The sequence below is a fragment of the Maniola jurtina genome, chromosome 28 (assembly GCF_905333055.1).
Source record: "Maniola jurtina chromosome 28, ilManJurt1.1, whole genome shotgun sequence".
Taxonomy (NCBI): Eukaryota; Metazoa; Arthropoda; class Insecta; order Lepidoptera; family Nymphalidae; genus Maniola; species Maniola jurtina.
This window is the reverse complement of record NC_060056.1, coordinates 4,539,654-4,564,968: the sequence shown is the minus strand read 5'-3', so window position 1 is coordinate 4,564,968 and position 25,315 is coordinate 4,539,654. Positions and strand designations below refer to the sequence as shown.

At 37.9% G+C, this 25,315-nt stretch overlaps 1 long non-coding RNA gene across 1 annotated transcript; it reads right to left on the bottom strand.

Annotated features, from left to right (window-relative positions):
* Positions 1-525: 525 nt before the first annotated feature.
* LOC123879599 lies at positions 526-21,168 on the bottom strand. Its single transcript, XR_006799039.1, has 3 exons — positions 21,157-21,168; positions 8,363-8,373; positions 526-605 (listed from the first exon to the last, which is right to left on the bottom strand). It is a non-coding gene; the product is annotated as an uncharacterized LOC123879599 (long non-coding RNA).
* Positions 21,169-25,315: the final 4,147 nt, after the last annotated feature.

Below are 25,315 nucleotides of genomic sequence, written 5' to 3'. Positions count from 1 at the left end.
AAACCACAGACATAGATATTAGTTTCTAGAATATGTCTGCAAAATTTCATGGACTTTGGTTGCTTAATATTCAAATGAAATTGGAACTACGTTTGTATGAAACGAGTGACGGAGAGAGCCCTCTTAAAAAAAGTCGCGTCGCGCTGGCTGTATGTATGAGCGCGTAGATCTCTTAAACTACGCAAGGGATTTTCACCAATAGTTAGAGTGATACAAGAGGAAGGTTTGTATGTATAGTTTAATATACCTAATTGTTTTGTGTTAATTTGATAAAATCCATACTAATATTATAAATGCGAAAGTGTGTCTGTCTGTCTGTCTGTCTGTCTGTCTGTCTGTCTGTCTGCTACGTTTTCACGGCCCAACCGCTGAACCGATTTTAATGAAATTTTGTACAGACTTGGGGTGCATCCCGGGGAAGGATGCTACTTTTTATCCCGGAAAATCAAAGAGTTCCTACAGGATTTAAATAAAACCGAAATCCACGCGGGCGGAGCCGCGGGCATCCTCTAGTAGATGATGTAGATGTTCATTCATAGTTTTAAGATATATTGTATTGTGATGTGATGTAGTGATCAAATAAAAAAAATTTTCTTTCTTTCTTTCTTTTTCTTAGTATTAAGATAAGTATTCAAGGTGTCAGGAGAAATCAAGCCGACTGAGGGCTTACATCGAAAATTAACTAGTATTTTATACAAGAAACCAAAAGCTTAATCACACTTCACACTAATATTATAAAGCAGAAAGTTTGTGTGTGTGTGTATGTGTATGTGTGTGTGTGTGCGTATGTTTGTTACTCTTTCACGCAAATAGTACTGAACGGATTTGTCTGTGGAATGGACATAGATAATATCCTGGATTAGCACATTGGCTACTTTTTACCCGGAAAATCAAAGAGTTTCCACGGGATTTCAAAAAACCTAAATCCACGCTGATGAAGTCGCGGGCATCAGCTAGTTTGCTATAATCCGCTAAACCAGACAAATGACTCGCACTTGGCCAGTTTTTTTGATCTGTAAGTATAGTCTTTGTACTTTTCTATATAATTTAATCATGTGTCTTGTATAATTTCCCTATGTAAAACTATGAATTATCATAATAAAAACATATTTATAGGTAATCACACTAATATTATAAAGGCGAAAGTTTGTATGTGTGAGTATGTGTGTGTGTGTGTATGTTTGTGACTCCTTCACGCAAAAACTACTGGACGGATTGGGCTGAAATGTAGAATGGAGATAGATTATATACCCTGGATTAGCACATAGGCTACTTTTTATCCCGGAAAATCAAAGTTCCCACGGGAATTTCAAAAAACCTACATCCACGCGAACGAAGTCGCGGGTATCAGCTAGTCATTTATAAATCTATATTAAAAATGATATACTTACATGTAGGGTAGGCATGTGCTGCCATAAGGCTCTGAAAAAAACATTTAGAATATGCCTAATTAATAAATAATAACATCACAAAATATAATCACACTAGTATTATAAAGGAGAAAGTTTTTAAATATGTGTGTGTGTGTGTGTGTATGTTTGTTACTCCTTCACGCAAAAACTACTGAACGGATTGGGCTGAAATTTAGAATGGAGATAGATTATACCCTGGATTAGCACATAGGCTACTTTTTATCCCGGAAAATTAAATAGTTCCCACGGGAATTTCAAAAAACCTACATCCACGCGAACGAAGTCGCGGGTATCAGCTAGTAACATCATAATTATTTAATACAAGAGTTCCAAAAAATAAAATAAAAACCGACTTAATAATAACCATAAGTGTTTACGGTAATTGAAGTCGGTTTAATTATTTATTTATAGTTAAAAAAAAATATTAGGTACTGAATATATTGTGTACTAGATGATGCCCGCGACTTCGTCCGCGTGGATTTAGGTTTTTCGAAATCCCGTGCGAACTCTTTGATTTTCCGGGATAAAAAGTAGCCTATGTGCTAATCCAGGATATTATCTTCATTCCAAATTTCAGCCAAATCCGTTCAGTAGTTTTTGCGTGAAAGAGTAACAAACATACACACACACACACACACACACACACACACACACACACATACAAACTTTCGCCTTTATAATATTAGTGTGATTAGTCTATTACAATTGTATAATAATATTTTTTGCCGTACTAATTGGCACACCGGTATGAAATACGAAGAGTAGACTCCTCATATTTTGTAACCCCACACTGGCAACTCATACACGTAGTATCGCGTAACTAAACTTACAAAAAAATCAGCCAAGTGCGAGTCAGACTCGCGCACCGAGGGTTCCGTACTCGGTTATTTTTTTCACATTTTGCACGATAAATCAATAACTATTATGAGAAAAATAAATAACAAAGGAAAAACAGGACCCTTATAGGATCACTTTGTTATCTGTCTGCAGTGACGGATTAACCCTTAATCAAATTAAGCAATTGCCTAGGGCATCACGTCTGAGGGGGCACCAGAAGAAGCACAAAAAAAATCCGCCCTTAGGGCATCACGTCTCACTCACCTCACCAAAAACCACACCAAAAAGAGTTTCTAGGACTAATTTGAAAATTCACGCGTTTTAAGTTGACATAGAGTCCGATTTAAAGTTATAACCCCACTCCCGCTTGCCCACTCGCTGCCCGCTTGTGCATTCGACAATTCGAATGCCCCCGAAAGCCGCAAGGCGCATTTCAATAAATAAATAAATTATGCTTTGGTTTTTATTGTTGTCGCACCTAACTACTCCACTTCTAAAGTACGTTACATCTCATCATCTTATTTTACAAAAAACTAATGTTTTAGGCGGTAAAGGTTTATAGACCGATTCTAGTTGACATACGGATATGGGGGCCCACAGGCATGGATTGCTTAGGGCACCAAGTAGTCTTAATCCGTCACTGTCTGTCTGTCTGTCTATCTGTCTGTTTGTCCGCCTGCCCGTCTATCCGTCAGTCGTCTGTCAAGAAAACTTATAGGGTACTTCTCGTTGACCTAAAATTATGAAGTTTGGCAGGTAGGTAGGTCTTATAAATAACACAAGTAAAAGAAAAATCCGAAACCGTGAATTTGTGGTCACATCACAAAAAAAATGTGTTCATAAAAAAATAATTTAATAAGCATTTTCAATTTTTTAAGTAAAATAACTATCAAGTGGGGTATCATATTACCTGTACATTCTAAAATAGAATTTTAATTATTTTTATGCATATGAGTTTTTAATTTATTGTACAAAATGTCGGAAAAAATACCCGAGTACGGAATCCTCGGTGCGCGAGTGTCTGATTCGCACTTGACCGGTTTTTTCCCATCGAGTTACACTGTTACTAGTTGCAACCATTTATTTTATTAGGGTTCCGTAGCCAAATGGCAAAAAACTGAACCCTTATAGATTCGTCATGTCTGTCTGTCTGTCTGTCGTATGTCACAGCCACTTTTTTCCGAAACTATAAGAACTATACTGTTAAAACTTGGTAAGTAGATGTATTCTGTGAACCGTATTAAGATTTTCACACAAAAATAGAAAAAAAAACAATACATTTTGGGGGTTCCCCATACTTACAACTGAAACTTAAATTATATTTTTTTTCATCAAACCCATACGTGTGGGGTGGGGTATCTTTGGATAGGTCTTCAAAATGATATTGAGGTTTTTCTTATCATTTTTTTCTAAACTGAATAGTTTGCGCGAGAGAGACACTTCCAAAGTGGTAAAATGTGCCCCCCTCCCCCTCCCTATAACTTCTAAAATAAGAGAACGATAAAACTAAAAAATATATAAGATGTACATTACTATGCAAACTTCCACCGAAAATAGGTTTGAACGAGATCTAGTTTTAAATTTTCAAAGTAAGATAACTAGGTATACCAAGTGGAGTATCATATGAAAGGGCTTTACCTGTATATTCTAAAACAGATTTTTATTTATATATGCATGATAGTTTTTGATTTATCGTTCAAAATGTCGGAAAATTACCCGAGTACGGAACCCTCGGTGCGCCAGTCTGACTCGCACTTGGCTGGTTTTTTAATCCCCGACCCAAAAAGAGGGGTGTTATAAGTTTGACGTGTGTATCTGTGTATCTGTCTGTGGCATCGTAGCTCCTAAACCTGTGTCCTAAACTAATGAACCGATTTTAATTTAGTTTTTTTTTGTTTGAAAGGTGGCTTGATCGAGAGTGTTCTTAGCTCGGTCAATCGGTTCAGCCGTTTGAAAGTAATCAGCTCTTTTCTAGTAACTATAACCTTCACTTGTTGGGGGTGTTATAAATTTTGAATTTACACTTGCGTGTAAAAAGATGATTACTGCTTACCAGAAGTGCCAGAGAGGTGGCGAAGAAGAACTTCATGTTGCAGCGGGGGCGATGCGGTTCCGGTTGTGGTGATACCCATTGCACTGCCCATTTTATACCAATTTTGAACAATGGTGTATAACAATGCAAATATGCAAATACGACGGGTTATTATTTGTACAGATTGTTCCCAGCTGCATCATATTTTGAAGGTCTGTTTGCTCCGTTGAGCAGAGTTCCGCACTCAAAGGGGTTTTTAACCCCCGACCCAAAAAGAGGGGTGTTATTAGTTTGACGTGTGTATCTGTGTATCTGTCTGTGGCATCGTAGCTCCTAAACTAATGAACCGATTTTAATTTAGTTTTTTTGTTTGCAAGGTGGCTTGATCGAGAGTGTTCTTAGCTATAATCCAAGCAAATCGGTTCAGGTTTGAAAGTTATCAGCTCTTTTCTAGTTACTGTAACCTTCACTTGTTGGGGGTGTAATAAATTTTAATTCCCCTTGAATGGGGACACGGCTAATGGGGCCAACGGGACTACACGATTTTAAAGATAATTTTGTACACGGTTTAATAATTCTACAGGAGAGACATATTATGTTCTCTTTGTGTTTTTGTTCAAACCACTTTAAATAAAGATTTAACAAGTGTAAATATAAAATTTATAACACCCCTTGACTAAGAACACTCTCGATCAAGCCACCTTTCAAACAAAAAAAAAAATTAATTAAAATCGAACCGATTTTAAGGAGTAACCGTACTGTAACCTTCACTTGTCGGGGGTGTTATTTTTAACCCCCGACCCAAAAAGAGGGGTGTTATAAGTTTGACGTATGTATCTGTGTATCTGTGTGTCTGTGTATCTGTGTATCTGTGTATCTGTGTATCTGTCTGTGGCATCGTAGCGCCTAAACGAATGAACCGATTTTAATTTAGTTTTTTTTGTTTGAAAGGTGGCTTGATCGAGAGTGTTCTTAGCTATAATCCAAAAAAATTGGTTCAGCCGTTTAAGAGTTATCAGCTCTTTTCTAGTTTTCTTGTAGAAAAGAAGGTTAGATAACCGTTAGGTTTTTAATATTATGTCAATTGACAATTAATGTCAAGCTGTCAAGATGGACGTTGCCTAAATACATAATTATTTATTTGAAAATGATGTTTTGGAAAACTCAAATACTTTGGATCGTCGGGGGTGTTATAAATTTTTAATTTACACTTGTTTAATTTACACTTGTATTTGACATATCGTCGATTCAGGACGAAACCGAAAGTTCCCTTACTAGTTCACTCTGGTACGGTCCATGAGATATAGCCTACTGACATTACAGATACAGTAGAGGTTTAATATTAGGGTTCCGTCGGTACCTTTCGGGTACGGAACTCTAAAAATAAAATCGTTTTTTTTTGAGTCGATTAAAAACTGTCCAAAATTCGAAAATACATAAATTATTGCATTATTATACGGAATATTATTTATTCACATAAATAATAAGTATATTGTTTAAAAATACATATTGACATTTCCCTTGACGCATTTCGGTGCAAAACTTATACGCTATTATTACATTTTTTTTCTGATAGGTACACGTTAGCACTTGACTGCAATCTCACCGGATGGTAAGTGATGATGCAGTCTCTTGGAAGCGGGCTAGCCTGGAAGGGGTATGGGAGTTTTTATTAAACCCATAGGTACCCCTTTGGTTTCTACAGGGCATCGTACCGGAACGCTTAATCGCTTTGTTCCTTGGTTAATTCCTGCACTTTTTCTGCTTGAGGTCTTTTGACATTAATGCTCATGTTGTATTAGAGGCGCCAGGTAACCTAACCCGTAGGTATAACTGGTGCGGTGGGGTGACCTAGCGAGCAGGTCCCCGGTGGAGGGTCTGCCTCGGCAGACGTCGCTGGCTGGGTCGCGGTTGTTTGCTTCGGCGTTCCCGTGACCCAGTCGCCAGGCGACGCGCAGTAGCGCCGCTGGGGTTTAGTGGGTATTCCGGTCGCCTCTCGGCCGGCGAGTCCCACATACCCTCCCTCAGCTGGCTGGCTGCCTTATGGCTGGCTGGCTAGCTTCCGGGGGGGATGCGTAAATGCATTCCCCAGCGTCAACAAAAAAAAAAAAGGGTAATCTTTGAAACGTGCCGCCTCGATAGGGGGTAGGTGGGGGGAGGGGGGAGGAGGGGGTGGAGGGTAAGTCATCCCCCCTCACTCCCTTTGCCGGAACTTTTTTTTTAGGAATTTTTTAATATTGCATAAACTGACATTAGTAAAACGTTTATAACGTGTCGCCTCGGTAAGTGGAGGACGGGGAGAGGGGGAATGAACACGGAAACGGAAATACGCGTACCGGAACGCTAAATCGCTTGGTTCCTTGGTTAATTCCTGCGCTTTTTCTGCTTGAGGTCTTTTGACTTTAACGGGGCTATTCGCTGCCGGCCGATTTCGGTCGTAGGTATCTACGTCGAAGTAGGCAAGTATCCAGCCACTAGCGAGCTTACGTCATGCGCAGTGAGACTCCGACACAAATGGATACAACCCACGCGGACGAAATTTTGAGGTTTTGCAAGTAATAAGTATAATAATAATTTTTTTTTTGTAAAAAAATCAGGAGTGAGCAAGCATAGATAGTAATTACCTAACTATAATAAAGACGTAAGATATATAGAAAAAAGTGGCAGCAAAATAGTACGACCTTTATCGTCACGACTCACAACATGGAACTCCGAGTGCTGTTGTAAATTGCACTCTGTTTTTTATATTGCTGATGATTTTGTAATAAAACTCAATTTTGTTTTGAAATTAATAATTTAATGTTAATTTCAAAAATAATACCATATTCGTTCTCAACCACCCCGATAACCTTGAAATGTAACCTATAATGCGAAAGGCTGAGTTTGTTGTGGGCTCTTCTCAGACTTGGGCGCGTTTGGAACCCTCGTAGCTTTAGTTTTAAGTTACGTAATTAATTATCACCACTATATCGTACAAATTTAACAATTTCGACCATCAAAAGGAGTACAATTGTACCTACTTTAAATAAATGATTTTGACTTTGACTTTGAAAGTAACAAATTAGTGCAATAGCCATCTTGGATTTAAAGAACCATCTTGGATTTAAAGAATAATAGCATATCCGTTTTTAGACACCCCGAAAACCTTGAATATGAGGCCCATAATGTAAAAAAATTTCGGCGGCCATTTTGGATTTCAAAAATAATATGATACCTATTCGTTCTTTGTCACCCCTAAAAAGCTGAAAACGACACCCATAGTGTGAAAATGACAAATTGGAGCGGCGGCCATTTTGGGTTTTTAAAATTATAGCAAATTTTACAGATAACGAAACCGTTTTTTGACGGAATCCTAAAAACCAACTGATAACTAAATGCCAAAATATGTCTCAGCAAATAATTAATTTAATCGACTTAAATCTACTTTTTTTAAACTTGCTATATTTTACTTGTTGTTTTTGCGTGTACGATTTGAAGTTCACGATTCCCGCGTAAAAGTAAAGCTGGCGGCGAGAAGCGTAGTCCCCCTTCGAAGGCCGTCGGCAGAGTGAAAATTCGGCTCGTGCGCTTCTTGTTATATCAGTGAGATTTTGTATCGCAAATCCCCATACGATTTTGTATGGAGAATTTTTGTGGAAATACTTGGAGCGCTTGAATGTTTTTCATTAAATAATGAAAGCACAAAAGTCTAAAATAAGATAGGCCAATAATACTTCAATTGCTTTCATTTGTAAAAAGAATTTTTGTTTCGTGTTTACTGCAGTAGACAAATCATATTTACGGGAACTTTACAAGGCGTTTTGGTTGATTTTTCGTGATTTTAGCAATGTGTTTCAATTTTTCTTTGGATAAATAAGGTATTTTCGTCAAATCCGAAAGGCTCTCAAAGAAGATCAACCTTTTAAACTTGCTACACTATTTTTTGTTTCTCAAAATATTTCTGTTTAATACGTTAAACAATGGTAATTCGTGAGCATGTTTAGCGTATAAGACCCTTAATGCTCATGTTGTATTAGAGGCGCCAGGTAACCTAACCCGTAGGTATAACTGATAATGTGTGGCACAGCTTTCAAAAATAAACGTTTTTTCTTTCTTGGCGGCACGGCTTTGCTAGTAGGGTGGTAACTAGCCACAGCCGAAGCCTGCCACCAGACCAGACCAGAAATTTAGGAATTCCGAAACCCTACCGGGAATCGAACGCGGGACCTCCCACTAATAAGACCACAGCGCTTGTAGCAGCCATGCAGCGTAGGATAACTGATAAATGAAATGCCGCTACAATTATTACGTTGTATTACATGAACAATTATTATCCACACTAATATTATAAATGCGAAAGTGTGTCTGTCTGTCTGTCTGTCTGCTACGTTTTCATGGCCCAACCGCTGAACCGATTTTAATGAAATTTGGTACAGACTTGGAATACATTCCGGGGAAGGACATAGGCTACTTTTTATCCCGGAAAATCAAAGAGTTCCCATGGGATCTAAAAAAATCGAAATCCACGCGGGCGAAGTCGCGGGCATCGGCTAGTTTACAATATATGCCTTGGTTATAATTAAAACTGTGGTAGGAAAACGAGGGCCGGAGCTTGATGCTAGACCGAGGTGTTGCGGTCTTGATGATCTGAAGTGAATTGGTTGAATCCGCCGCCCGGGGTTCGTCCAGGCCAGCAGGATATTCGAATCGTTCCGAATTCAAATTGTGTTCTCTAAGTGACAGCTGCAAAGTGTGTTGCTTTCTTCGCAGCTGCCGGTCTTAAAAGAGGCTGCATGCCTCTACACGCTTACCACTGGACCAGGGGGGGTTGTAGTGATAAAATACGGATGTGGTTGAATCAATAATGCTGTTTAAATATATTATGTTGAGACAAATGTAAGATGCACCTTCAAATGACCTTATTTCAAGATCATATTTTTGAATTTTTATTTTTTAATAAGTTTTTTTTGTGGACGGACGAACAGACAAACATAAAGCAGAGTGACATTAATAGAGCTCCGTTTTTAACGCCCGACCCAAAAAGAGGGATGTTATAAGTTTGACGTGTGTATCTGTGTATCTGTCTGTGGCATCGTAGCACCTAAACGAATGAATCGATTTTAATTTAGTTTTTTTTGTTTGCAAAGTGGCTTGATCGAGAGTGTTCTTAGCTATAATCCAAGAAAATCAGTTCAGCCGTTTGAAAGTTATCAGCTTTTTTCTAGTTACTGTAACCTTCACTTGTCGGGGGTGTTATAAATTTTAAATTTACACTTGTACCCTATTTCATTAGACGAAAGTGCGAGGGTTCCGTACTCGCGTATTTTTCAGACATTTTGCACGATAAATCAAAAACTATTATGCATAAAAATTGATAATAAGAGGGCTCTCTCTGTCACTCGTTTCATACAATCGTAGTTCCAATTTCATTTGAATATTAGGCAACCAAAGTCTATGAAATTTTGCAGACATATTCTAGAAACTAATATCTATGTCTGTGGTTTTCCAGATTTCTGTTAAAATATTCGGTTTCAAAGTTACGCGGTCTTAAAAATTTTCATACAAATCTTTGAGCCCCTGTAATTTTAAAACTACATATTTTTAGAAAAATCTAAAACACCACAGACACAGAAATTAGTTTCTAGAATATGTCCGCAAAATTTCATGGACTTTGGTTGCTTAATATTCAAATGAAATTGGAACTACGATTGTATGAAACGAGTGACGGAGAGAGCCCTCTTATTATCAATTTTTATGCATAATAGTTTTTGATTTATCGTGCAAAATGTCTGAAAAATACGCGAGTACGGAACCCTCGCACTTTCGTCTAATGAAATAGGGTATTTGGGAAGGTAACAATTATAGAATCACTTTGTTGTCTGTCTGTCTATCTGTCCGTCCGTTGTGTCTGTCAAAAAAACCTTTATGGTGCCTAAGGGGAAAATCTGAAAACCGTAAATTTGTGGTTAAATTTCAAAGTAAGATTAATATACCAAGTGGCCTATCATATGAAAGGACTTTACCTGTACATTCTAAAACAGATTTTTCTTTATTTTTGTGCATAATAGTTATTGATTTATCGTGCAAAATGTCGGAAAAATTAGCCGAGTACGGAACCCTCGGTGCGCGAGTCTGTCTCGCACTTGGCCGTTTTTTTGATTAATAACAAGTTAGACCTTGACTGAAATCTCACCTGGTGGTAAGTGATGAAGCAGTCTAAAGTGAAAACGGGCTAACCTGACAGTCGTATGGCAGTTTATACTAAACCCGAGTACGGAACCCTCGGTGCGCGAGTCTGACTCGCACTTGGCCGTTTTTTTGATTAATAACAAGTTAGACCTTGACTGAAATCTCACCTGGTGGTAAGTGATGAAGCAGTCTAAAGTGAAAACGGGCTAACCTGACTATCTCCAATAGAGAGCTATTTGAAAGATCGTGCTCTATAGCTGCTTAAGCTGAAAGAAGCTGTTAAAATTAGTATGACGCTGGGGCTTTGCAATTAGACATTGTGAGGTCTACATCTCCTGAGGATGCTCCGGTGTCGGGACGAAACGTCGAGTGGTGTTGGAATTTGTGTGGTGCTGCGTACCATACAGATTGCGTTGGTTTGGCGGATTATAGCAAATTAAGCTTTTATATCATCCTTGTATATCATGGACTTCCGCAAAACAACGCCTGCTTCTATAATACATTTGATTACACTATGTTGCACTTACCTGAACACTTTCTTTAACAGGGCTCTCTCCGTCACTCGTTTCATACAATCGTAGTTCCAATTTCATTTGAATATTAAGCAACCAAAGTCCATGAAATTTTGCAGACATATTCTAGAAACTAATTTCTGTGTCTGTGGTGTTTTAGATTTTTCTAAAAATATGTAGTTTTAAAATTACAGGGGCTCAAAGGTTTGTATGAAAATTTTTAAGACCGCGTAACTTTGAAACCGAATATTTTAACAGAAATCTGTAAAACCACAGACATAGATATTAGTTTCTAGAATATGTCTGCAAAATTTCATGGACCTTGGTTGCTTAATCACACTAATATTATAAAGGCGAAAGTTTGTATGTGTGTGTGTGTGTGTGTGTGTGTGTATGTTTGTTACTCCTTCACGCAAAAACTACTGGACGGATTTGGCTGAAATTTGGAATGGAGATAGATAATATCCTGGATTAGCACATAGGCTACTTTTTATCCCGGAAAATCAAAGAGTTCCCACGGGATTTCAAAAAACCTAAATCCACGCGGGCGAAGTCGCGGGCATCGGCTAGTATTCAAATGAAATTGGAACTACGATTGTATGAAACGAGTGACGGAGAGAGCCCTCTTAAGTGGGGTATAGCTAGTAGCTACCTGCCTAATTTCATGATTCTAGGTCAACGGGAAGTAGGTACTAGTATCTAGAATCATGTAGGTTTTGATTCCTTTTTCTTGACAACATACAGACAAACATACAGACAGATACAAAGACGGACAGACAACGAAATTGCCCTGCCCTTGCCCTGCCATATTGTCCTTTTTTTTAATTCAAATTAATTTTACAGGGCTCTTACATTTTTGTACACGCCAAACTGGTGGGCCAGTTTGTTGGCGAGGTGGCGCTCTTAATATTATGTACATAACAATTACTACTATATTTTCATTAACTATCCATACACTTTTATCTATACTTATAATAAAACTGTACTAAATCACACTAATATTATAAAGGCGAAAGTGTGTGTGTGTGTGTATGTTTGTTACTCCTTCACGCAAAAACTACAGGACGGATTTGGCTGTTTGGAATGGAGATAGTTGTATGGTTTATGCGATGTTCTAACGGTACGACAGATCTACATACTCCAAGTAATTTTACGAAAACACAAACAAATGCACTATGATTCTACGTTAGACCATCGTAAAAGAAGATCCGATAAGGTATGCCAGATCAAATCTTGCAGAACTGAACTAGCAAGTAAACATTTTTGCTATGCTAGCCCAATAATATACAACAAAGTAAATTATCACTTAAATATTTACTCTGCTAATCAACGAACCTGTAAAATACTTATATCTCAATGGCTTAAATCACTCTCTTATAGGGACACGGAAGACATCGTAACTTTGAAATAATCCATTCACACTCGCATGCACATACAAACAAACACACACACACACACACACACACGCACACACACACACACACACACACACACACACACACACACACACACACACACACACACATGCATATTAACTTAACACAATATTCATTGATTTTTAAGATTGTTACACATATATATATATTTAATGTTATATATATATCTATTTATTTATCTTGTCTTTACTACCTAATTTTGTTAATCTGGAGGTGGGCGTTAACAACTGCAACACAGTTTGTACCTAACTAACGCAGTTGTTATCGTTGTTTATTTTAAGGCAATGTTAAGTGTAAATAAAGATATTTTTCATTTTTTTTCATAGATGATATCCTGGATTAGCACATAGGCTACTTTATATCCCAAGAAATCAACACGCGGACCACAGATATATATATATCCAAATAATATATTTTATATCTATGACGCGAACGAAGTCGCGGCCGTCAGCTAGTATTTATTTAAACCTACCTACTTTACTAAGCATATAATAATAAAACAAAAAATCCTTAGATACTTTGACGACTAGGAAACAAGGTAGTAGAATAAATGGCTATTTTATTTTATTTTTAACCCCCGACCCAAAAAGAGGGGTGTTATAAGTTTGACGTGTGTATCTGTGTATCTGTGTATCTGTCTGTGGCATCGTAGCGCCTAAACGAATGAACCGATTTTAATTTAGTTTTTTTTGTTGGAAAGGTGGCTTGATCGAGAGTGTTCTTAGCTATAATCTAAAAAAATTGGTTCAGCCGTTTAAGAGTTATCAGCTCTTTTCTAGTTTTCTTGTAGAAAAGAAGGTTAGATAACCGTTAGTTTCATAATATTATGTCAATAGACAAATGTCAAGCTGTCAAGATGGACGTTGGCCTACATACATAATTATTTATTTTGAAAATGATGTTTTGGAAAACTCAAATAGGTACTTTGGATCGTCGGGGGTGTTATAAATTTTTAATTTACACTTGTATTTACTTTACTAAGCAAATACAAATGAACACATTATTATTTTTAGAAACAAAAAGAACTAATTTTACTAAGGATACCAAAGAAAACACCTTTTGAGACCTAAAAAACGTCTGCTTTTATTCAACAGGAGTCGGGGACGCTACTGGTTTCTTCGGTGGTATCACCAATGCAGCTGGTAGCGCCGTCAACGCCGCTAATCAGTTCGCTAACGCCAACCTCCTTCGTGTTAATCGGCTTGCTAACGGCGTTCTTATCGGTGCTGGTACTCTGGTCACAAATGGAGTTTTGAGTACTGCCGGTGGGCTCGTGGACCGCACTGTTCAGTCTGTTGGCACCGCAGTCAATGATGTTGTTGCTACTGGGGGTGGCGTTGTTGATGCTACTACTGGTATCACTGGTAGCGTCGTCAACCTTGCTACTACTGGTATAGTTGGTGGCGCTCTTAACCTTGCTACTGGCACTTTTTATACTGGAAGAAACGGTGGTTTTCGTGGAAACACTAGAACCTTTGATATAAACTGAAACTATTTGGAAATTGAGAACTAGATACTAACTATTAGAATATTTAAATATAGTAAAACTTTCTGAAACAGACAGCCTTTTATTCGGACGTAGCAACAGAGAGAGAGAGATTGGTACAAAGTTGCCACAGAACATATTATACAACTTCATAGCTGATACCCGCAGCTTCGCCCGCGTGGATTTAGGTTTTCAGAAATCCCGTAAAGATTTAGTCGATCCGATCACAGTAATTTTTTTATAACAATTTATTATAAGCAGCTGTGTTTCTTAGTGCCTGAAATAAAAATTATTTCTTCTAAAACTATTTATTTCACCTTCACCTGTCCTTAAGGTGCCCACGCACTCGAACTGAACTGCAGCGGAACTGCGCGATATTCTCTCCAGCCACGACGCGTGTACGTCTCTGCCGCGCGTCGCGGCTGGAGAGAATATCGCGCGGGGCGCTGACGCGACGCGCAGCTCCGCTGCAGTTCAGTTCGATTGCGTGGGCACCTTTAACCACAGAATTCAGATAGAAAAATATAACACGAACAAAGGTCGTGGTGATAGCCATGGATTTTTAGGGTTCCGTACCTCAAAAGGAATACCGGATCCCTTATAGGATCACTTTGTTGTCTGTCTGTCTGTCCGTCCATCTGTCTGTCTGTTTGTCCGTCTGTCGTATCAGTCAAGAAAATAAGGTACTTCCCGTTGACCTAGAATCATTAAATTTGGCAGGTTAGTAGGTCTTAAAGGAAAAAATCCGCAAACCGTGAATTTTCATCACAAAAAAAATGTGTTCACTGCAGTTTCATGAACAAATAATTAGTATATTAATTTTCGAAGTAAGACAACTATACCAAAACAGATTTTTGTTTATCTTTATGCATAATCGTTTTTCGACTTTATCGTGCAAAATGTCGGAAAAAATACCCGAGTACGGAACCCTCGGTGCGCGAGTCTGACTCGCACTTGGCTGGTATTTACTTATTTTGCCCACACTATATTTCACAACTGCGTATGCGGTGATCTAATGTATAAACAGTTATATTTATACAGGTTGTTTCAAGCTTTTGTCATGTTCAATATAAAAGCGGAAAAAAATTAAAGTAATTTCAATAGGCAATAGGTACAAATTACAAAACCATGGACTTTCTTCGGGCAGCTTGCTTAGTACTGGTGAGAATTACTGATTTTATTATAATTATTATATAACAAGTGTAAATTAAAAATTTATAACACCCCCGGACAAGTGAAGGTTACAGTAACTAGAAAAGAGCTCATAACTTTCAAAGGGCTGAACCGATTTTCTTGGATTATAGCTAAGAACACTCTCGATCAAGCCACCTTTCATGCAAAAAAAAAAATTAAAATTGGTTCATTAGTTTAGGAGCTACGATGCCACAAACAGATACACAGATACACACGTCAAACTTATAACACCCCTCTTTTTGGGTCGGGGGTTAAAAAACACACCAAATATAGTGAAAACTTTATGATCTCCTTCTAAATAAAATGTTTTACGCAAGATTGATGGATAAAAATATTATAATCACACTAATATTATAAAGGTGAAAGTTTGTATGTGTGTGTGTGTGTGTGTGTGTGTGTGTGTATGTTTGTTACTCCTTCACGCAAAAACTACTGGACGGATTTGGCTGAAATTTGGAATGAAGATAGATAATATCCAGGATTAGCACATAGGCTACTTTTTATCCCGGAAAATCAAAAAGTTCCCACGGGATTTCAAAAAACCTAAATCCACGCGGACGAAGCCGCGGTCGCGGAATCTAGTATAATAATAATTTGTGAATTTGGATATTCTCTATTCTTTATTTGCATTCATGTCTTACATCATAAAATTTTCAAAAAAAAACCGACTTCAAAAGAAGTTAAACAATATATATTTATTACATAATATATATAAGAGTAAATTTAGTTATACAGGGTGTTTGATAATTAGTACATAATGACGAAACGTACGCATGCTACTTTGATCTGATAAATACAATGCCGAAGTATGATCACAAAATCACACTAATATCACACTACTATTATAAAGGAGAAAGTTTGTATGTGTGTGTGTGTGTGTGTGTGTGTGTGTGTGTGTGTGTGTGTATGTTTGTTACTCCTTCACGCAAAAACTACTGGACGGATTGGGCTGAAATTTAGAATGGAGATAGATTATACCCTGGATTAGCACATAGGCTACTTTTTATCCCGGAAAATCAAAGAGTTCCCACGGGAATTTTAAAAAACCTACATCCACGCGAACGAAGTCGCGGGCATCAGCTAGTAAAATTATAAAAATTTCCATACAAAATTTTAATTTTATTTATGTCCAAGTTTTCATGGTCCTAACGTGCCCTAACTCACTGAGATAGTTGGCCTTGGCCTATCTAAAGATGGCTAACGATCTCAGTGAGTTAGGGCACGTTAGGGTCATGAAAACTTTGACATGAATTTTTTTTAAATTTTGTACGAAATTTTTTATAATTTTATTTTGTCATTATACTTATCAGCACATTATACTTCAGCATTGTATTTATCAGATCAAAGTAGCATGGGTACGTGTCGTCTTTATATACTAACTAGCTGATACCCGCGACTTCGTTCGCGTGGATGTAGTTTTTTTAAAATTCCCGTGGGAACTCTTTGATTTTCCGGGATAAAAAGTAGCCTATGTGCTAATCCAGGGTATAATCTATCTCCATTCTAAATTTCAGCCCAATCCGTCCAGTAGTTTTAGCGTGAAGGAGTAACAAACATACACACACACACACACACACACACACACACACATACAAACTTTCTCCTTTATAATATTAGTGTGATTAGTTAATTACCAAACAGCCTGTATTATAACATTTTTGGAGCCCGTGCCAATTAGCCGCATGAACAGTTTAGCCTATCGATCTAGTTAGTTCATAATTTGTTATTCATACCTATAATACTTCATAATCTTCATCATTTTCACAAATGATTTTCACAAATACTCAATAGAATTGAAATATTACCTACTAGTTGATACCCGCGACTTCGTCCGCGTGGATTTAGGTTTTTAAAATCCCGTGGGAACTCTTTGCATTTCCGGGATAAAAAGTGCCTCTGTACCAAATTCCATATAAATCGGATAAACAGATGAGCCTTTCAGAATCCCGTAGGAACTCCTCGATTTTCCGGGATAAAAAGTAGCCTATGCCCATCTCCGGGATGTAAGCTAACTCTGTATCATCGGTTGGGCCGTAAAAAGATAGCAGACAGACAGACAGACATACTTTCGCATTTATAATATTAAGTATGGAAGTATGGATTTAGTACAAAGCAAGTTTACGTCCGGGAAATTGACATAGGCAACTTTTTATCCCGGAAAAGCAAAGAATTCCCACGGGATTTAAAAAAAACTAAATCCACGCGGACGAAGTCGCGGGCATCATGTAGTACTTACATATAACTTTAATGAGTTAACTGTAATAAATTATCTCAGTGCCCGGTAAAATCAACTGTGGTTTTTGTGGCGCTGAATGTAACGAAAACTCTCTGTATATTTTTTAAGTTTTTTTTTTGGAGAAAATCACACTTAATATTATAAAGGTGAAAGTTTGTGTATGTGTGTGTGTGTGTGTGTGTGTGTGTATGTTTGTTACTCCTTCACGCAAAAACTACTGGACGGATTTGGCTGAAATTTGGAATGGAGATAGATAATATCCAGGATTAGCTCCTAGGCTACTTTTTATCCCGGAAAATCAAAGAGTTCCCACGGGATTTCAAAAAACTTAAATCCACGCGGACGAAGTCGCGGGCATCATCTAGGCATACATTACAATAGACATTATAGGGTATTACAATAAAACTTAAAGCTAGCCTTATCTAATTACTATACAAATCATGCCCGCGTGGAATGGTGCCAAGAATACTGGCTGCATTTCCGCGCTGGACAGCCAGGCTGATTTTTTAAGTTAATAAATAAAAATAAAATGTTTTTTACAGAGCCTTAGTATGGCGGTCGAGGCTTTCCCTCAAGGTAAGAGTAATATATTATTTTACATTCACCATCGATAGTCCCCGAGTCCCCACAGCTTAAGAGGGCTCTCTCCGTCACTCGTTTCATACAATCGTAGTTCCAATTTCATTTGAATATTAAGCAACCAAAGTCCATGAAATTTTGCAGACATATTCTAGAAACTAATATCTATGTCTGTGGTTTACCAGATTTCTGTTAAAATATTCGGTTTCAAAGTTACGCGGTCTTAAAAATTCACATACAAATCTTTGAGCCCCTGTAATTTTAAAACTACATATTTTTAGAAAAATCTAAAACACCACAGGCACAGATATTAGTGTCTAGAATATGTCTGCAAAATTTCATGGACTTTGGTTGCTTAATATTCAAATGAAATTGGAACTACGATTGTATGAAACGAGTGACGGAGAGAGCCCTGTTACGGCCGATTCACACCAATTTCTTACACGTGACACGTAGTGACGCGTGTAAATCCCTAACGCACCGGGTTACGCATACGTCCACGTTTTACGTGAAAGAAGAGAAAATTCTGACTTCATGAATATAAACGTATAACAACATTAGCGACAGAAAAAAAATTTACTCTAATATTTCAGCTTTTATTAAGATGATCGCAGTCGGGTTTAAGTTTTTAACTGTATCTTGTTATATTCAACAGGTTTCATCGGTCAGACCACTGGTGTGGCTAGTGGTCTCGTCAACGGTGTTAACAAGCTCGCTGCCAACAATCTCGCTAGTGTCAATCGTCTTGCTAACGGCGTTCTTGTTGGTGCTGGTACTCTGGTCACTAATGGAGTTTTGAGTACTGCCGGTGGGCTCGTGGACCGCACTGTTCAGTCTGTTGGCACCGCAGTCAATGATGTTGTTGCTACTGGGGGTGGCGTTGTTGATGCTACTACTGGTATCGCTGGTAGCGCGGTCAACATTGCTACTAACGGTGTAGTTGGCGGCGCTCTTAACCTTGTTACTGACACTCTTGAACCGATTACTGGAATAAGCAGTGGAATCCCTACAATCGTCAACGATGCTACTAATGTTGCTGGCGAAACTGGTAAAGATGTTTTAATTCTTTTTATTTCTATGTTTTTTTTCTACAACAACGGTAGTTGCACTCTAAGGGCCGGCGCACATAGTATGGCGGAACGCAGCGCAGAGCATTTTTCACATTCAAAATATTATCGACATTGTCCTCTAAATATCATCTATAAATAATATCTAAAATCAATTGTGCATCCGTACGGATACTCGCGCATCCGCGCACAGTCCCGCGCGTGCTCGCACATTCTCTGGTAGAAATTCACGTAATGACGTGTCACGCTATTAGAAAACTTCGCGGGCATGCTCTGCGCTGCGCTCCGCCATATGTGCGCCGGCCCTTAACATTACGATATTTAAAAGTTCTAAGTACAGAATGCTCACTCCATTTAAGTACATATTATAACCACTCTATATGTACTAATCACATTATATTCACAAATACTATAAATGCTTAAATACAAAAATTACAAAACAAGAAATATGTCATCCAAATCATTGTAACGAGGCAGGGTGCCCAGAACGCTTTATGTTTTTTTAATTAATTCCTCCCATAATCGTGAATATGCGAGGAATTATAGAAAACTAGAGGATGCCCGCGACTTCGTCTGCGTGGATTTAGGTTTTTAAGGATCCCGTGGGAACTGTTTGATTTTCCGGGATAAAAAGTTGCTTATGTTAATTACAGGGACGCAATCTACTGCGGTACCAAATTTCATACAAATCGGTTAAGTGGATTGGTCTTTAGGAATCCCGCGGGAACTCTTTGATTTTCCGGGATGAATAGTCCTATCCTATGTCCGTCCCCAGGATATACCTAAGCTAACCCTGTAAAAAATTTCGTCAGAATCGGTTAAACTGTTGGGCCGTGAAAAGGTAGCAGACAGACAGACCGACAGAGCGACAGACAGACAGACCAAAAGACACACTTTCGCATTTATAATATTAAGTATGGATGTAATTCAGAGGGAAGCTTGCATCAAAAGGAATTTAAATATATGTATAACCTTTAAAGTGTACCTATATACAACGCTGTAATGTTTTTTCTTTAATTCATAGGTTTGGGAGGAGCCGATCTTGGAAAATAAACAATCGGTCAAGCGCGAGTCGGACTCGCATACAAAGGGTTCCGTACCATCGTATAAGAAAATATATTACTTTTCATTTTTTTTGTAGCAGCCATTTTGAATTTTTTATTATTGTTGTTATAGCTGCAATAGAAATAGACATTCTGTGATTTCAACTCTCTACATTACAGTTCACGAGATACAGCCCGTTGACAGACGGACGGATGGATAGCGGAGGCTTAGAAATAGGATCCCGTTGGCATCCTTCGGTTACGGAACCCTAATGGAAGGTCATTTAAGCTGGCTTTTAAAGTTCTAACATAGATTATGTGGAATGTTTTTAATATCACAGTAATTTTTTTTATAACAATTTATTATAAGCAGCTTTGTTTCTTAATGCCTGAAATAAAAACTATTTCTTCTAAAACTATTTATTTCACCTTAACCGTCCTAGCCACAGAATTCAGGACAGAAAAATATCACACGAACAAAGGCCGTGGTAATAGCCAAGTTGTTTATTTTCAACTAGAGGATGCCCGCGACTTCGTCCGCGTGGATTTAGGTTTTCAAAGATCCCGTGGGAACTGTTTGATTTTCCGGGATAAAAAGTTGCCTATGTCAATTACAGGGACGTAAGTTACCTCGGTACCAAATTTCATACAAATCGCTTAAGCGGGTTGGTTTTTGGGAATCCCGTGGGAGCTCTTTGATTTTCCAGGATAAAAAGTAGCCTATGTCCGTCCCCAGGATATAAGCTAACCCTGTACCGAATTTCGTCAGAATCGTTGAATTTTTTGGACCGTGAAAAGGTAGCAGACAGTCAGACAGACAGACAGACAGACACACTTTCGCATTCATAATATTACTATGGATTTATTGACTAGTTGCAATCAGACCAGCTGGCAAGTGATGGTGGTAGAGTTTTTTTTTTAAGGGGGTAGAGTTCGCCGTCTTTTAAAACTTCACGATCACCTAACCAAGGTTTGCAGCCCTTAAACAGCCGTTTTACCTAACCGAGCTCGGAAGGGTTATTTAACCGGCGGTTCCCACGATGGACCGGGGTTGCCTTGATTGAGTTAAAGGTTAAACCTACCTACTCATAATATATTAAAGTGGAGGGGAAAACTGATGCTAGAAGGGTTGGGAGTTCGATCCATACACGCACCTTTAACTCACAGTTTTAACATACAGTTCGTAAAACTGTGTCTAACTTTTCAAGATAGAGCCTCGATAGCTCAACGGTTGAGGAGCGGACTGAATTCCGAAAGGTCGGCGGTTCAACCCCACCCGTTGCACTGTCGTCGTACTCACTCCTGGCACAAGCTTTACGCTTAATTGGAGGGGAAAGGGGAGTACTAGTAATGATTAGCACGACTAATATTCCTTAAAAAAACATGTTCTGATTAAAGCATGCACTGCTCTGGTTACCCCTTGACAGGGGTTTTCGATAGTATTTCTAAAATACCTACCTACTATATTTGGGTTAACCTTTGTCAAGTTGCCTTCAAACTACGGAAATATAATCACACTAATATTATAAAGGCGAAAGTTTGTATGTGTGTGTGTGTGTGTGTGTGTGTGTGTGTGTGTGTGTGTGTGTGTGTGTGTGTGTGTGTGTGTGTGTGTGTGTGTGTGTGTGTATATATATTTGTTACTCCTTCACGCAAAAACTACTGGACGGATTTGACTGAAATTTGGAATGGAGATAGATAATATCCTGATTTAGCACATAGGCTACTTTTAATCCCGGAAAATCAAAGAGTTCCCACGGGATTTCAAAAAACCTAAATCCACGCGGGCGAAGTCGCGGGTATCGGCTAGTATAATACATAAATATCGCTCACCCTACTTTTAGATGTCACTGTTCACACTTAGATGTAATATTATATTACATTATACTAGAGGATGCCCGCGACTTCGTTCGCGTGGATTTAGGTTTTTAAAGTTCCCGTGAGAACTGTTTGATTTTCCGGGATAAAAAGTTGCCTATGTCAATTACAGGTACGCAACCTACCTCGGTACCAAATTTCATACAAATCGGTTAAGCGGATGGGTTTTTGGAAATCCCATGGGAACTGTTTGTTTTTCCGGGATAAAAAGTAGCCTATTTCCTTCCCCGGAATGTATCCTAAGCCTGTACAAATTTTCATTAAAATCGGTTCAGCGGTTGACCCGTGAAAGCGTACCAGACGGACAGACAGACAGACAGACAGACACACATTCGCATTCATAATATTAGTATGGATTATATTTCCGTAGTTTGACGGCAACTTTACGGTTAACCGCTGCAAGGGTTAACCCTGCCAATTGGGTTACCTCTGTAGAGGTTAAACGATAAGATTGGCTTAACTCAAGCTAATTAGAAAACAATAACAGGTTTTGTTAACAGGACAGGATTATTTCGTACACCTTTGAAGATATTGGAGTGATAGCTGCGTGGGGTGAACGCACCAGTCCCAAACCAATTCGGAATATATTTTGCCTGTATGTTATTAGCCCCCGACTCAAAAAGAGGGGTGTAATAAGTTTGACGTGTGTATCTGTGTATCTGTCTGCGGCATCGTAGCCCCTAAACGAATGAACCGATTTTAATTTAGTTTTTTTTTGTTTGAAAGATGGCTTGGCTTGATCGAGAGTGTTCTTAATAATCCAAAAAATCGGTTCAGCCGTTTAAAAGTTATCAGCTCTTTTCTAGTTTTCTTAACTAACCGTTAGGTTCATAAATAAATAAATATCAAGCTATCGAGATGGACATAATTATTTATTTGAAATGATGTTTTGGAAAACTCAGATACTTTGGATCGTAGGCGCGGAATAGTCCAAGAAAATCGGTTCAGCCGTTTGAAAGTTATCAGCTCTTTTCTAGTTACTGTAACCTTCACTTTTCGGGGGTGTTTTAAATTTTAATTTACACTTGTTATTTTTTAACTTTGTTTAAAGGGAAAACAAGTGATGTAAATCATTTCAAAAGAGTAATTCAGAATTTCTGTAATTACTTTATTAGCCACCCGCCCCAGCTTCGCACGGGTAGTTAGTTACAATTTTCATAGGGATCTCTAATTTTTTTGAAAATTTTAACTTATTGTCTCTCGGGAATAATGTAGCTTTCTACTGGTGAAAGAATTTTCAAAATCGGTTCCGTAGTTTCTGAGATTAGCGCCTACAAACAAACTTACAAACTTTACCTCGTTATAATTTTAGTATAGACTAGCTGATACCCGCGACTTCGTTAAAAGGAAAAACGGAACCCTCATGGGATCACATTGTTGTCTGTCTGTCCGTGTGTCCGTCCGTATCATCTGTCCGTCCGTCGTGTCTGTCAAGAAAACCTATAGGGTACTTCCCATTGACCTAGAATCATGAAATTTGGCAGATAGGTAGGTTTTATAGAACAAAAAATGGAAAAAATCCGAAAACCGTAAATTTGTGGTTGCATCACAAAAAATAAATTAAAATTTGAAACTGGATAATTTTTAATTGTACCTAATTAGAGTTGGTAAAACTTTTATCATGTCCAATATAAAAGCGGAAAAAAATTATCGCAATTGCAGTAGGTAATACAAATTACAATACCATGGACTTTCTTCAGGCAACTTGTTTAGTACTGGTGAGAATTACTGTGTGCCAATTAAAAATTTATAATTTTTATCCCGGAAAATCAAACAGTTCCCACGGGATCTATAAAAAATAAAAATCTAAATCCACGCGGACGAAGTCGCGGGCATCCTCTAGTTTTCAACAAATCAAATATTCCTTGGAACCTGAACTGAAGTTGGTTCTTGTTTACTATATGTAGGTAATAACAAGTGTAAATTAAAAATTTATAACACCCCCGACAAGTGAAGGTTACAGTAACTAGAAAAGAGCTGATAACTTTCAAACGGCTGAACTGATTTTCTTTGATTATAGCTAAGAACACTCTCGATCAAGCCACCTTTCAAACAAAAGAAGCTAAATTAAAATCGTTTCATTAGTTTAGGAGCTACGATGCCACAGACAGATACACAGATACACACGTCCAACTTATAACACCCCTCTTTTTGGGTGGGGGGTTAAAAAATATGATGAAATACATTGTTTCTTTCTTTTACAAATTTTTTAGCTAGAAATAAAGAAAAAAAGAAAAATTAATGACTCGAAAACGATACACTTTTGCATAAGGAAAAACGGAACCCTAATAGGATCACTTTGTTGTCTGTCTGTCTGTCTGTCTGTTCGTCCGTCCGTCGTCTGTCAAGATAACCTATAGGGTACTTCCCGTAGACCTAGAATCATGAAATTTGGCAGGTAGGTGGTAAGTCTAGTAGCCCAAGTAAAGGAAAAAATCCGAAAACCACAAATCATCACACAAAGCATCACAAAAAAAAAAAAAATTAAAATGTGTTCATGAATAAATAAAGTACTTATGGTAGATGCTTTTGACGATTCAAAAGAACTTGTAAAAGTCTAATTGAACAAATAATGTTTTGAATTTTGAATTTATTGTCAATTTTTAAAGCAAGTAAATTAAGTAAGATAACTATACCAAGTGGGGCATCATATGAAAGGGTCATCATATTTACCCATAGATATGTATATATTTACCTCTACATTCTAAAACCAAATTTTATTTATTTTTGTGCATAATCGTTTTTGATTTATCGTGCAAAATGTTGGAAATAATACGTACGGAACCATCGGTGCGCGAGTCTAACTGGCACTCGGCTGGTTTTTTACCTGTTATCTCTCAAAGCCACCATGATCCAAACTTTATAGTCGCTGATCGTTCCTCCCTGTGTTGGGGCAATACGCAGAGAAACTTTCAGCTTTTTAACCGACTTCCAAAAAAGGAGGAGGTTCTCAATTCGTCGGGATCTTTTTTTTATTTTTAATGTATGTTCACCGATTACTCAAAGACTCCTGGACTGATTTGGAATTATTTTTTTGTTTGAAAGGGTATACTGTGCAGGTGGTCCCATATAAATTTGGTGAAGATCTGATGAATATCTTCCGAGATGGAGAACATTAACTCCTCAATGGATAAGAGCAAATTGCTCGCGATCAGTGTAATAGCTTAGTAAACAGTAGGGTTTAACTGGGCATAGCATTATGTAGTACAGTGGGGCCACTAAAAATTGTGAAATAAAAAATTTTCAAAAGAAAAATAAAACCGACTTTAAAAACCACAAACACTAAAAAGTAAAAAATATTTTTTGTTACGTGTAATGTAACTATGTATGAAATCGGGGGTGCTTCACACTTGGATTTCTAATTTTGTTTTATTATGCTCGCCCGACTTCATACCTAGGTACATTACACGTGTAACTAAACAAAAATTATTTTCT